The sequence below is a fragment of the Pinus tabuliformis genome, chromosome 1_1 (genome assembly GCF_031772625.1).
Source record: "Pinus tabuliformis cultivar Carrire ecotype Pingquan chromosome 1_1, CPIR1, whole genome shotgun sequence".
Lineage (NCBI taxonomy): Eukaryota > Viridiplantae > Streptophyta > Pinopsida > Pinales > Pinaceae > Pinus > Pinus tabuliformis.
Genome location: NC_142297.1, coordinates 328,853,265 through 328,867,051, shown reverse-complemented (window position 1 = coordinate 328,867,051; position 13,787 = coordinate 328,853,265). Strand labels below are relative to the sequence as shown.

Genomic DNA, 13,787 nt, shown 5'->3' with positions numbered 1-13,787 from the left:
GGTTGAATGATGTGTTCTTGTGATGGATCTTGTTCATGATTTGATAAGTTATTGAATGATTAATCTTTGCATGGGATAACAAGTGTCATTGCAGCTAGCTTGAGAGGGAATTGATCCTTGTTGATGATTCTTTGATGAAGTTAAGAATATCATGATCAGATATGCATTCATGACATGTAACTACTATATTTACCATGTGTTTGACAAAATGTTTATCACATGACTGCCATGTTTTGAGCAAGATATAGCCTTATTATTCATTATACATACTTTTTATCATCCTAGATTTTATTATGAAAAGTTATGAGCAGTGGGTTGTATGCTAGCCTTGAAAAAGTGGCACCGATCTCGTAACTGCACACTCTAAACTAGAAAACTTCAGTTGTAACCACATGGAGTGAGGCTCATGCATGTGGTTGGATCCTTCCAACTGCATGCATAGTGTCTCATGCTTACGGTTGGGGTGTAAAGCCTGAGAAAAAGAAGTTCCATCTTGGGGATTGATCACCAGGGGTGGTTGTTAGACACTTGGGTGATCTGAGATCCTTGAGGGATGGTAGTATGTTTCTGGCTGGTAGCCCCACTTCCATAATTAGAACTTGGAGGTCGGGTCATATAAGAGAAAAACTCAACTTGATGAAATCTTGACTAAAATGAGGGGTGGCGGGGTGGGGGGGGGTGTGAATCAGTTTAGTATATTAATGAACATTAAATGATTTTCTTCAATCTCACTAACTGAACCATTACATGAGCATCTTAACAAAAGATGACCAACAATTTGAATATGTGAACAACAATTAATAAGAAAACTAAAACATCATATCAACACATAATAATAATGCATATTGACACCAGATATATGTGGAAACCCATAAAGGGAGACAACCACAATTTTATTATTGTTGTGATGCAAAGGCAAGCTCCTACTCCTTATTACATCTGATTTTTTGTAGGCCCCAACCTACAGGAGGTTGCTACCTCAATTTTATGCAAGCTGCAACATGCAAGGAAGCTCCAACTCACATATGTTTTCCGTAGGCTACAACCCATAGCAAGCTCCTACCTTAACCGGCTCCAACTAGATATTTATCATGCCTCAACTTGAAAGGAGACTACCATCCTCTGATGCAAACAAGAAATAACAATGTGATGGTTTATCTACTCAAAAATTCTTCACATCGCCATCCTCATTTTGACATCTTCTTCCCTTCAAGTATGTTTCACATCAGCTTCATAAGTGCTAGGTAACTAATGCATAATAGTTCAATCAAATATCTCTCATTCTTCAATTCTCTAACCTCTTCAATGCCTTCCAAAACCACATCTTTTATAAAGATTGTTTGCTGGTTGTTTGTATCCCACATAGGAATATGAAGTGAATAGGATTTACTCTTTTCCTTCCACTCATTCATTTCCAAACTCTTCATATCTTGAATATTAGAACACAAAAATAAATAATCCATCCAATATTAATTTTAGCCACATGAAATCATTAAATGCATCAACCTGATGCCAACATGAAATACCAATATTTATCATTGTTGCATCACAAAAATCTTTTCCTTTGCCTTGGAGTCTTGCCTTTGCATCACAACAATTCAGCTCAATCAACCAATTTCACATCACAACAAATTGTTCAATAATAATAGCAATCTAAACATTATCAAAACATTTCAATGTATCATAACTCCTCCTCCTTCTTCTATTCCTTTGCATTGTTGATCTTGTTCATTAGTGTATATATTGCCTTGTTGTGTCTCCTTTACTTGTTATTTCTCCTTCATTGTTCCTTGTTGTTGCTCCTTTTCCTTTGCTACTCCTTCATTGTTCCTTTTTGCTGCTCCTTTGCCTATTATTTCTCCTTCATTGTTCCTTTATGTTTCTCTTTTGTTGCTTTTTGTTGCTTGCTTCTCCTTTGCTTTTCTCCTGCATACCTTGCTGCTCCTATTGCCTTGTTTCTCTTTTGTTGCTCCTTCCTTGCTACTGCATACCTTGCCTCTACTCCTTGCTTGTTGCTCCTTTTCTTGCTTCCCTTGTGTTGTTCCTTTACCATCAATGAAAACAATGCCAACAATCCCCCCTTTGGCATTGATGGAAAAACACTGATCCTCCCCCTTTTGTCCTGAGTATTGATAAATTAGCCTCCATCCTTATGATTACCTCCCCCTTTGACATCAATGGCAAGGGGGTCTAAAAAGAAAAATTTCCCACAATGATGTTCATAGAGGTGATCATTATCTAAAAAAATAATTTGACAAGCATAAGTCGGTTAAGTTTGAAGCTTCTAGCAATTATAGGTTCAACAATCATAACATAATTCTAAGGTGATCTCCAATAAAATCTCTAGATAGTTGGAGTAAACAAATAACATACTGTAAGTGATACTGTGGGGCACATAGATGGGCACATAGACAAAGAAATAGATTCCTGATAGGAGAGGACCAACTACATAAAATCATCAATACATTCTCTCTTTAGAAGTGAGTGCTATGTCTAAAGAAACTTCCTCAAGTGATTCTTTCATCCCGTCATTATTGAATATCCCCTGCACATTTAAAGAAATAATGCAATATTTTAATAAGGCATCATTCTCCAATAAAATGATCATACTCTAGTTACATTCATGCAGAAATCCGGACCATCATGAATCATGCTCCTCCTTCAATCTTGACATACATAAGCTCAAACTAATTGTGTATTTGAGGAGATCATCTCAGAGAATTTTGAATATTCCAAGAGAAAACCCTTCCATGCATCCTTTGAATTAATATTTCAATATCAATTCGAGGGTTCAAATACTAATCAATGCAGGGTAGACTCTATTAAAAAAACACACAAATGATATCAACAATTTTAAAGTCTTCAATCATCTTCAAAGGGAGTAACGTCTTCCCACCTTTGTCACATGATGGCTTTGGAACACCTATATATGCATGCATACTCTTAAATTTCCATTTTCAAATATCATATACCATACCATTGTAACCCTTTGATGCAACTACCTATTTCAAAAGTACAGAAATGTTGGACCTTTTGTTCTTCCAACATATCCACAAGACAAAGAAACATGGGGAGATAATGATCATAGACTTGCATGTGTCTCAGAGACCACTGTAATTCACAAGGATATAATGAAAATTAGTGATGATCAATGGTAGAGAGTCTTTTCTCATGGCTACATCACACAATGGGTTGCAATGTATCCTCAAGATATAGATGAAATGTTTTATGGTCATTCTGTGAATGAAGTTGTTGTCTTGGCTCCTCTCCTTGAAAATTATGATCTATTGTAGGAAAGAAATCATTCATTGTTGTATGAAGAGGCTCATTATGCCCATGTGAAGAGGCTTCTTTGGATCTACGATGACCAAAAGCAGTTTTCCAAGGGAGACGCTTCAAAATATTTAATTTGGAGCTTAATTCAATTTCATAATCATCACATTCTAATGTTTCTCTCACCCATTCAACCTATGCAAGCATGAAAGGGATTCTCAGAATCCACAATCAGAATCCATAATCCTTCTTTGATCATTACTGTAGCTGACACTGATGTAAAGGTCAGGTATGTGTTAATATTGGTTGCCTCAAGTAATCAGAATGTATCTACATTGAGCCAATTTCCAAGATCGACTATGCCTAAAGTGCTCTGGATAGATGATTTGAGGTCCATAGCTCTAAAAAGTAAAACCTCTCCTCACCCACTTGAAGGAATCATTGATTTTTCATACTGAGCCCTTCAAATCTCCTTGTTTGTTCATGTTAAATTTAGGGATTACCAGAGTGAGTGATATTATTTATAATTAAGTCTCATCAAAAGATTTTGTAATGACACTCCGAAAATGTGCAATGGAATCAATTCTATACTTTTCCAGCCAGTTAAGCCCAACTCTTTGTTCGTTCAACTTCCCAAAGCTTGTGTAATGGCACTTTGCAAATCTGCAATGTAATCAATGCTAGATTTTTCCAGCCAGCTAAGCCCAACTTTAACTCTTTGTTCATTCGTAGGCATTCGATACAAGTAAGCCAACTTCCTTGCTATATTTACTACACGGCCATTAGGAATTAAGTCCTCTATGAAGGTTGGCGCACATACTACATCATTCCTCCCAAGAGTCATCATCTCCCCTAAATTTTGAAACCTGAAAGGTAAAAGAGGTTGGACATTGATCGCTGCCCAAAGAATCTACATTAAAAACTTGGACCTTCCCTTGATCTGCTAATCTTTCTTCAATAGTTTCAGCTAATTCAACCCCACAGTATTTGAATCCAACCACAATGACATGAATAGGAGACTCTCTCTTTCCAAAGCTTTTCTGCTCCAAGGATCTAAGTGTTTTCTCCAATATCTCTTTCACAAGCTGCTCGCCAACACCCACACAATCCACTTTGAAACTATGGCATATTCCAAAGTAGAAAATGGTCGAGGAAACTCTAAGGCACCTTACACGACATCCAATTTTGCCTCAGCACCAAGTGCCAACAATAACCTGGAAGTCATTGTTAGTTTGACAACGATTTAGTCGGTTTAGTAAATTTAGGTATAGACAGTTCCTTGTAACGAATAAGTTTGTAACGGTTAGTTTGTTATGTAACTATAAAACAGGCATTTGCCCATGAAATGAAACGCAGTGAAACTCATTGTTAAATAAAAACAGTCCGACCCAAAATTCAGTTTAGCATTCGATTTCTTGTCTTGTTTCTCTGTTTCTTTCCTTCATTTGTACAACAATTGGTATCAGAGCTCCAAGGGCGGTGCCTGGGCTGCGTGAACCTGCCTGAGCGTGATCAGAGCGTGGGCGTTGAAGAAATGCATCTGTGAGTTGAAGAAAAGGCTGAGGAGCTGTCCGTGTGTGACCGTGGTAGCTGTATCAGCGATTCTGTGGAGACCAGAACGCTGTGAGAATCTGCCTGCGTTGGAAACCAGAACGTTGTCTCGTGCTGCGTGGAGACCAGAAAACTTCTCCATTCCGCTGTGAGAATCTGCCTGCGTGCTGCGTGGAGGATTGAAGATTTGGCTGCCGTTCCAGTGCTGGTGCTGTCCCTGAAACCCTGCGTGAAGAGTCAGAGGAGACAGATTGCTGCGTATTAAAATGCGTGAATCTGCTTGAGATCAGAGTGTTTGGATCAGAGCGTGAATTTTCCACCTGCGTTGGATCAGCGTGTGACAGTAGCAGATTGCTGTTTTTTTCTTTAACGTGTGACAACAGAAGATTGCTGTTTTTCCTTCTCTGCGGTGACAGCATAAGGAGGAGCCTGTTGCTGTGTATTAAAATGCGTGAATCTGCCTGAGATCAGAGTGTTTGGATCAGAGCGTGAATTTGCCACCTGCGTTGGATCAGCGTGTGACAGCAACAGATTGCTGTTTTTTTCTTCAGCGTGTGACAGCAGCAGATTGCTGTTTTTCCTTCTCTGCGGTGACAGCATAAGGAGGAGCCTGCTTGCAGCCTGGCGTGTGGAACCGGGTAGATTTTTTCTTTATTGAGAATTTTTTTTTTCTCTCAGAAATTTGCATTTGGAGGATAGAAAATCATAGAAAGCAAGAATTATTTTTCCAGAAACTCAGAAATTTGAATTTGGAGGAAACAAGAATTATTTTTTCCAAGAAAAAAACTCAGAAATTTTTTAATTTGGAGGAAAGCAAGAATTATTTTTCCCAGAAATTCGCAGAAATTTAAAGGGTGAAAGGAAACAAAGGATTCGAAATTGGTTTTTTCTGTTTGATTTGGGGAAGTTTTTTTTTTTGGGAAAGACTGAAACCCTAGGAAGGAGAAAAAATGGCCAAGATGCCGAATGCAAGATTCGAGGTGGAGAAATTCACCGGAAAGAGCAATTTTTCTCTTTGGAAACTGAAGGTTAAGGATCTGCTTGTGCAACAAGGGTTGCACAAGGCATTCGATGGGGTTACTAAGAAACCTACAACCATGACTACTTCAGACTGGGAGGACTTGGATGCCCAAGCTCTCAGTACCATCCGGTTATGTCTAGCGGATGAAGTTCTCTTCAACATCGTTGAAGAGACTATGGCGTCAGGTTTGTGGGAAAAACTTGAAAACCTTTATATGTCAAAATCATTAACCAACAAAATTTATCTGAAACGACAGTTATACCGTCTTCGAATGAAAGAAGGTTCAAGCGTTGCAAAACATTTGAATGTTTTTAATACACTAATTTGTCAATTAACAGATATGGAAGTCAAAATACAGGAAGAAGATAAAGCCATAACCTTGCTGTGTTCTCTGCCTGAATCATGGGATCACTTCGTAACCTCAATCAGCTTCAGCTCTGCTGATTCTTTGAAGTTTGAATCAGTCGTGGGAGCTCTTCTGTCTGAAGAAGTACGAAGGAAATCCAACACTGATACAACTGCATCAAAAGCCATGGTCGCTAGAGGACGCTCAAGGGAAAGAGGAGACAAACCAAGGGGGTCTTCCAAGTCGAAATCGAAGGGCAAGAAGTGTAAGGCAAAATGTTGGAACTGCGGTAAAGTTGGACACTTGAAGAAGGACTATTGGAAACGGAAGGAATCCGAAAACCTGAAGAACGAAGTGAATCAGGCTGATTCAGGTATGGTAGACGAAGTTTTATCTGCTGAAGAATTGTGTATGATAGATGAAACTTCACCTGAATGTAATGTCTCTCAGAGTTTTGATAGCTGGCTGTTAGACTCTGGTGCTTCGCATCATATGTGCCCACATAGAAATTGGTTTACTTCGTATGAAAATGTAAATGGTAGTTCTGTGTTTATGGGTAACAATATGTCATGTCAGACTGTTGGGATGGGAGATATCAGGATTAAGATGTATGATAACACAGTTAGAACATTAACTAGTGTTAGACATGTACCTGATTTGAAGAAAAATTTAATCTCTTTGGGAGTGTTGGATTCAGATGGTTATAAGTTTACAGGTCAGGATGGCGTCTTGAAAGTCTTCAAAGGTGCCCTTGTGGTTATGAAGGCAGAAAAGGTCGGGAATCTTTACAGGTTAAAAGGAAGTACTCAGGTCGGTGAAGCAGTGGTTGCGTCAGAAAAGGAAGAAGCAGGTACTCGTCTGTGGCATCAGCGTTTGGGTCATATGAGCGAGAAAGGTCTTCACATTACGATGAAACGTAAATCTCTTCCCGGTCTGAAATCCTTGAATTTAGATTTCTGTAAACATTGTGTGTATGGAAAACAGTGTAAACAAAGATTTAAAGTTGGCAATCATAATAGTAAAGATGTTTTAGACTACATTCATTCTGATCTGTGGGGGCCTTCCCCTGTTATGTCATATGGAGGTGCATTGTATTTTTTAACGTTCATTTATGATTACTCTCGTAGAGTTTGGGTCTATATGCTAAAAAAGAAAGCTGATGTATTCAATGTCTTTAAACAATTTAAAGTAATGGTAGAGAAAAGAACAGGAAAATCTATTAAATGTCTAAGAACTGACAATGGTGGTGAGTTCACTTTTGTTGAATTTGAACAATACTGTAAGGATGAGGGCATTGTTAAACACAAAATTGCTGTCTATACTCCTCAGCAAAATGGTGTTGCTGAGTGTATGAATCAGACTCTTATGGAAAGAACCAGAAGCATGATCAGCAATGCTAACTTGCAAAAGGAGTTGTGGGCAGAAGCAGTATCTACTGCTTGTTATTTAGTTAACAGATCACCTTCAGTAGCAATTGATTGTAAAATTCCTGAAGAAGTTTGGACAGGTCAGTCTTGTGACTATTCTCATTTGAGGATATTTGGCTGTGATGCTTATTCTCTTATTCTGAAAAATCAGCGTTCAAAATTAGATCCAAAGTCAAAATGTTATGTCTTTGTTGGGTATGACTATGTAGTGAAAGGATATAGGTTGTGGGATCCTACATTGCGGAAGATAGTCATTAGTAGAGATGTAACATTTGATGAATCCTCTTTGTTAAAATCAAATGTTGAAAGAATTGAACAGGAACAGGTATCGCCGAGTCAACGAGTTCAGTTGGAGGCTAGATCTTTCGGTGACAGTCGAAAGGAAGGAGAGACTTCTGGAGACAAAGGTGTTGAATACACAAAGGAAGCCGTTGAAGCTTCTGAACCAGTGCAAGTTTCTGAACCAGTTCAGCAACCAGTCGCTCTGAGAAGGTCTACAAGGGAAATAAAAACTCCCAAAAGGTATGAAGATTCTGCTTCATCTATTGCTTTGGTTACTAAAGATGAGGAACCTTCTTGTTATCAGGAAGCAGTAGATGATATAGATAGCGAGAAATGGAAAATGGCTATGGAAGAAGAAATGGACTCCTTAGCCAAGAACAATACCTGGGATCTTGTAGAGCTTCGTGAAGGGAGAAGTGTTGTTGGATGTAAATGGGTCTTCAAGCTGAAACGGAAAGTTGATGGTAGTATTGAAAGGTATAAGGCGCGACTGGTAGCGAAAGGGTATTCTCAAGTTGAAGGTATAGACTTTCATGAGATTTTTTCTCCAGTTGTAAAACTTGTTTCTATACGTACTGTGTTGGCACTAACTACGTTGCTTAATCTTGAGTTAGAACAGTTAGATGTTAAAACAACTTTTCTACATGGTGATTTGAATGAAGAGATATATATGGGACAACCAGAAGGTTTTGTACGAGGTCACAGCAGAAGATTAGTTTGCAAGCTCAGGAAATCATTGTATGGTCTGAGGCAGTCTCCGAGACAATGGTACAAGAAGTTTGATTCCTTCATGGTGAGCCAGAACTTTATAAGAAGTGAGTATGATCATTGTGTGTACTTCAAAAGTTTCAATGACATGTTCATTATCTTAGCTTTGTATGTTGACGATATGCTTATTGCAAGCAAAAGCATGGAAGAGATCAATAGGTTAAAGGCTCAACTCTCTAGGACGTTTGATATGAAGGATCTTGGAGCAGCAAAACATATCTTAGGCATGGAGATACACAGAGACAGGAAAAATGGTAAGCTTTGGTTGTCACAGCAGAAGTATGTGGAAAAGGTACTTGAAAAGTTCTCTATGAATAATGTGAAACCTGGTAATGTTCCTTTAGCTTCCCATTTTAAGCTTTCTTCGGTTTTGAGTGCTAGAGCTGATGAAGAAAAGAAGTATATGTCTCATGTACCATATGCAAACGCTGTAGGAAACTTAATGTATGCGATGGTATCTACAAGACCTGACATTTCACATGCAGTTGGAGTTGTCAGCAGGTTCATGGCAAATCCAGGTAAAGAGCATTGGCAAGCAGTGAAATGGGTGCTTTGATATCTAAGAGGCACAAGTGACCATTGCATCGTCTTTAATGGTAGTGAAGGATCAGTTTGCGGATATGTAGATGCTCACTATGCAGGTGATTTGGACAAAAGAAGATCTACTACAGGTTATGTCTTTACTCTTACAGGTGGAGCAATTAGTTGGATGTCAAAGCTTCAAGAAACAGTTGCGTTGTCCACTACCGAAGCTGAATATATAGCTGCTTCAGATGCCAGTAAAGAAGCAATCTGGTTAAAGGGTTTGCTCGATGAGATTGGAAGGACGCAAGAGAAAGTGAATGTACTTTGTGACAGTCAAAGCGCTATTCACTTGGCTACAAACCCTGCCTGTCATAGCAGAACCAAGCACATTGATGTAAGGTATCATTTTCTGAGACATGTGATCGATGGCGGAAAAGTAGCCCTTAAAAAGGTCCATACACGAGAAAATTGTGCAGACATATTCACAAAGCCAGTTACCGTAGAGAAGCTGCGGTGGTGTTTAGCTTCTCTTGGCTTGCAGGAAAGATGATAAATGGGAAAATTGTTGTCAAGGTGGAGTTTGTTAGTTTGACAACGATTTAGTCGGTTTAGTAAATTTAGGTATAGACAGTTCCTTGTAACGAATAAGTTTGTAACGGTTAGTTTGTTATGTAACTATAAAACAGGCATTTGCCCATGAAATGAAACGCAGTGAAACTCATTGTTAAATAAAAACAGTCCGACCCAAAATTCAGTTTAGCATTCGAATTCCTGTCTTGTTTCTCTGTTTCTTTCCTTCATTTGTACATCAGTCATATTCAACCTTCATTCCACTTTCAAGAAAAGAAGCACCAACATTGCTAGAAGTCTGTAATCCATTGCCTTTTGAACCATAACAAGGGCATATGGTCTTCACTTTATCTTTGATCAATAGCACAGAAGAGTTCAATAGTAGTTCTGAGGCTTCTTATCAGGAGGCCACATCAAGGAATCTAAATGTAAAGCAGTATAAAGACCTTCAAATCCACCGCCCATGATGCATATTCGTGGACTCTTTGAATCAGGCCCATGATGCATATTCGTGGACTCTTTGAATTAGGTCATGTAAACAATCTCACAGGGGAATCTTCATCATATGATTGAGCAGGATCTCCGACACTACTCTCTCCCATGGATGCAAATTTATGCAAGTGTCTTGAATGTGACTCAGAGATAAGTTGTCTATCACTTTTGCCTTTAGTTTTCCTCTCCTTCGTCAAAAACTTCCAACCATATATATGTCTTCTTGAAACATTTGCATGAACAAAACTTCTACAGATTATTGTGGAATCGACAAGTGATGAGTAATACGTTCCATGCAAGCATTCTTGATCTCCCAAATATTTTCCATTTATTGGTGGAATTTGTAGAGAAGCTATCATATATACCATTTATACAACTTCTTAATTGATGTATTATTCAAGAGTAATGTGATACGCCTTCAAAGACCTGCGATGCATTTAACTCGGTGGTGGCGTTCGTTGTGTGTATATAGTAACAATGCCAATAATGATATGTCACCTATATAATGATATAAATTTGTATTTCATTCACCATATATCATCCACACATATAGGAGTGTTAACCGTTGTAGACGTTAATATACAACTCACTATAAGAAAGAAATAAATGCACCATCCTGTAACACTGGTCCAACCCAATTTATCCAACTTTACCACCTTAACGCAGGTAGGGCACAAAACCCTAATATCAACTCAGCGTTGTATAACGCCCATCAAAATGTTTTCTTTCCACTTCAGTTCATGCATTGAATTGCCACCTTTACAAATTTTTAGCCAGTGTAGAAAGGCCATACCTTCATTTAAAAATTCCTCTCCATACACTTCAAACTTCTCATTCTCAACGGGCATGGCTATTGCCAAGTTTTTATCCAAGGGACGATGATGATCAGAATTTTTTTCTTCAAAGCATGACAATCTCATTTAAAAATCATTCCTAGGCACTGACACCATCTGAAGGTTTAAAAATTCACGTTCAGGTTTTGGGCAGAGACTCCTGGCTCTACTTCTCAAAAGTTTCAATTGCAGCTTGCAATTCATCAGTACTTCCAACAACTCGCATTGTGTAAATGTATACAGTTGCAACAAACTCAGTCAATCCTCCTGCCACTATAATGATTTTGATGTAGAATTCAAGCTTGTGGGGCTTCGGAATTCAGACATCTCTGATTACCCTAGTTTTGTCTCGCGTTTAAAAAACAGGGTATTCCTAGGCCACTTCAACCTTGGTTTTTTTTTTTTTTTCTATGGATCCACGGTGATATTCAAACGTCCATTTAAAACCACGACGACGATTAGATGACGAGAAGGATATCTAAAGTATGTACAATCTGCAGGAAAAGAAGGGCTTACCAGGGTGACCTTAAGCTTGAATGAAACAGGCGAAAAGACACACGAGGAGAAAAGCATTGAAGGTTGTTGGCACCGAAGGCATGGATCCAACATCACACAAGGATCAGAAGTTTCCAAATTGAAGAATGATAGTAATCTCAATGATTATTTCAGCACATATGCATGACAATAAATGCTCCATACCTAAAGTAACGTTACACCATGTAACCACTTCCACTGTGCATACAATAACCCTATTCCATGTAAATGCTTACAGTACATTGTCAAATACGATGCCAATTGTATAACACAGTAAATGCTGGATATATGTTTCCCATTGTATATCGCACTAAAAATTGGTCAGAACTTTCCAACACCATATGAACGTTTCACATTTTTGCACCATCAATACTAATCTATAATGCATCATAGTTGTGGAATATAATATGTCGCCTGCCAAGTGAATATCCACTGCCCATTATTATTTTTTTGACATTAACGTTTCACATTTCTGCAACCGCTGCCAGACTTTAACGTTGCATATTTAATCCAGTCAAATTCGTGCGTTATGATAGATGTCAATTCTGCCAATGCAGACAATGTAACAGTTTACTAATCTTGTAACATATGTAATGGGTTCATCTTTGTAACGTTCTCTAAAATTGGAGTATTCTCGGTTGAGACGCTTTGAACTTTTGGAAGAATGAAACTATTCTTCAATACTGTTTTATTTTAAATTGTGTTCTTTGAATTATGATGAGACTATTGCGGCATTTTCCTCCAGCAACTCTTCTAAAAAATCTCTTTTCCACTCCTCAACCATTCGGGTGATGAGATTCACTACAAATGATCTCTTGATATCTTCACAAGATTGTAAATGCATTTTTGTTACAATTCTCTTGCATCATATTCTTGCTTTGTTACTTTGTCGATAAAAGGAGATACTATCTATCATGCTGCCCATAATATGTATGATTGATTAACAAGATACACCTTCCCTAAGCGCTCTGGATAGAAGTCTGGCAAGGTTTGAACAAGTGCAATGGTGCCATCAAGGTTTACATTCTTGTATGCCCAATCAATAAAATATGCTATAATGGAAATTTTGTTTGCCCTCTTGTAGCACTAACAGACATTTTATCAAAGGCATAGACAACAAAACTTTTAAAAACGTCCATAGTCAGGTGGAAAGAAATGTTCCTGACCATAAGAAGAACCATTATTGGCCTCCCCATTTTGTCAAATCCTTTCGTGTAGAATTTTTTGTTCTTGTTTTTCTTAAAGCTCATTACAGACCATTGTTTCTGGGATGTATCCAAGGGATTCCCGGGCATACAAGAAATGTAGAAGTGTAGCATCATCTATAACCTTGGAGGTGGGATATTCCTTTTGAATTTGGTCTCTCATAAGTAGCAGCAGCTTGTCTCTGACCGCCTCAGAAATTGAATTGTTGATGTTTTTTCATGATTCATGTTACCCAGTTCAGTATGATCTCATACACAATTGTGATCTCACCATGTCCATTATCATCTTAGTACATTTTATGGGTCTCTCTCCCCTGGGATGTGTCTTCTCTAAAACTGTCATTAACTTGGTTCTTTATTGATCTCATGAGCAACTCTCCTCAAAATATTTATGATGTTACAATTTCCATCTTCTTTTATGTTTCTTTTCTTTGTCTGTAAGTTGGATATAATATAGTGGCAATGCCATTCACTAAATTATTTTATTCAACATATTTTCTAGAGTATAAATGTATTTCACACCTTCATATTCAAGGCTTTATTGTCAATATTGAGGTTTCTCCTCCCCTCAATGCTACTGATCTAACACTGACAGATTATTCTTTTTGTTCTTGAGTAATTCAGGTGGAGACTAAGCTAGGTCACTGGTTGTTCTTTATTCTTTCTCTTCCACACTTTAGTAGGAAGTATTCTCTTATTTTCCTTTCTTTCATTTTTTTATATGCTTGGAGTTGCTTCCATCTTCTATTCAGTTCTCTTTAGAATATATGACAGCTTACAATCCTTTTCTTTCTGGTCGAGATTATTACACACAAAAAATCTTGTGTGGCTAAGAAATAGAGAAAATGATGTGTTTCTTTTTGCATTCATGTTTTTATTCATATACACTTTTCATTCAAATTCCTTATGTCCATATTCATGACACATATAATAATAACCATAGAAAGAGTTTATGTACCT

The 13,787-nt window shown here is 37.9% G+C and overlaps 2 pseudogenes; both read right to left on the bottom strand.

Moving 5' to 3' along the window:
- Positions 1-4,097: 4,097 nt before the first annotated feature.
- LOC149212894 (alternative NAD(P)H-ubiquinone oxidoreductase C1, chloroplastic/mitochondrial-like) lies at positions 4,098-10,623 on the bottom strand (annotated as a pseudogene).
- A 1,848-nt stretch (positions 10,624-12,471) lies between these two features.
- On the bottom strand, positions 12,472-13,035 carry LOC149212893 (uncharacterized; annotated as a pseudogene).
- Between the last annotated feature and the right edge of the window lie 752 nt (positions 13,036-13,787).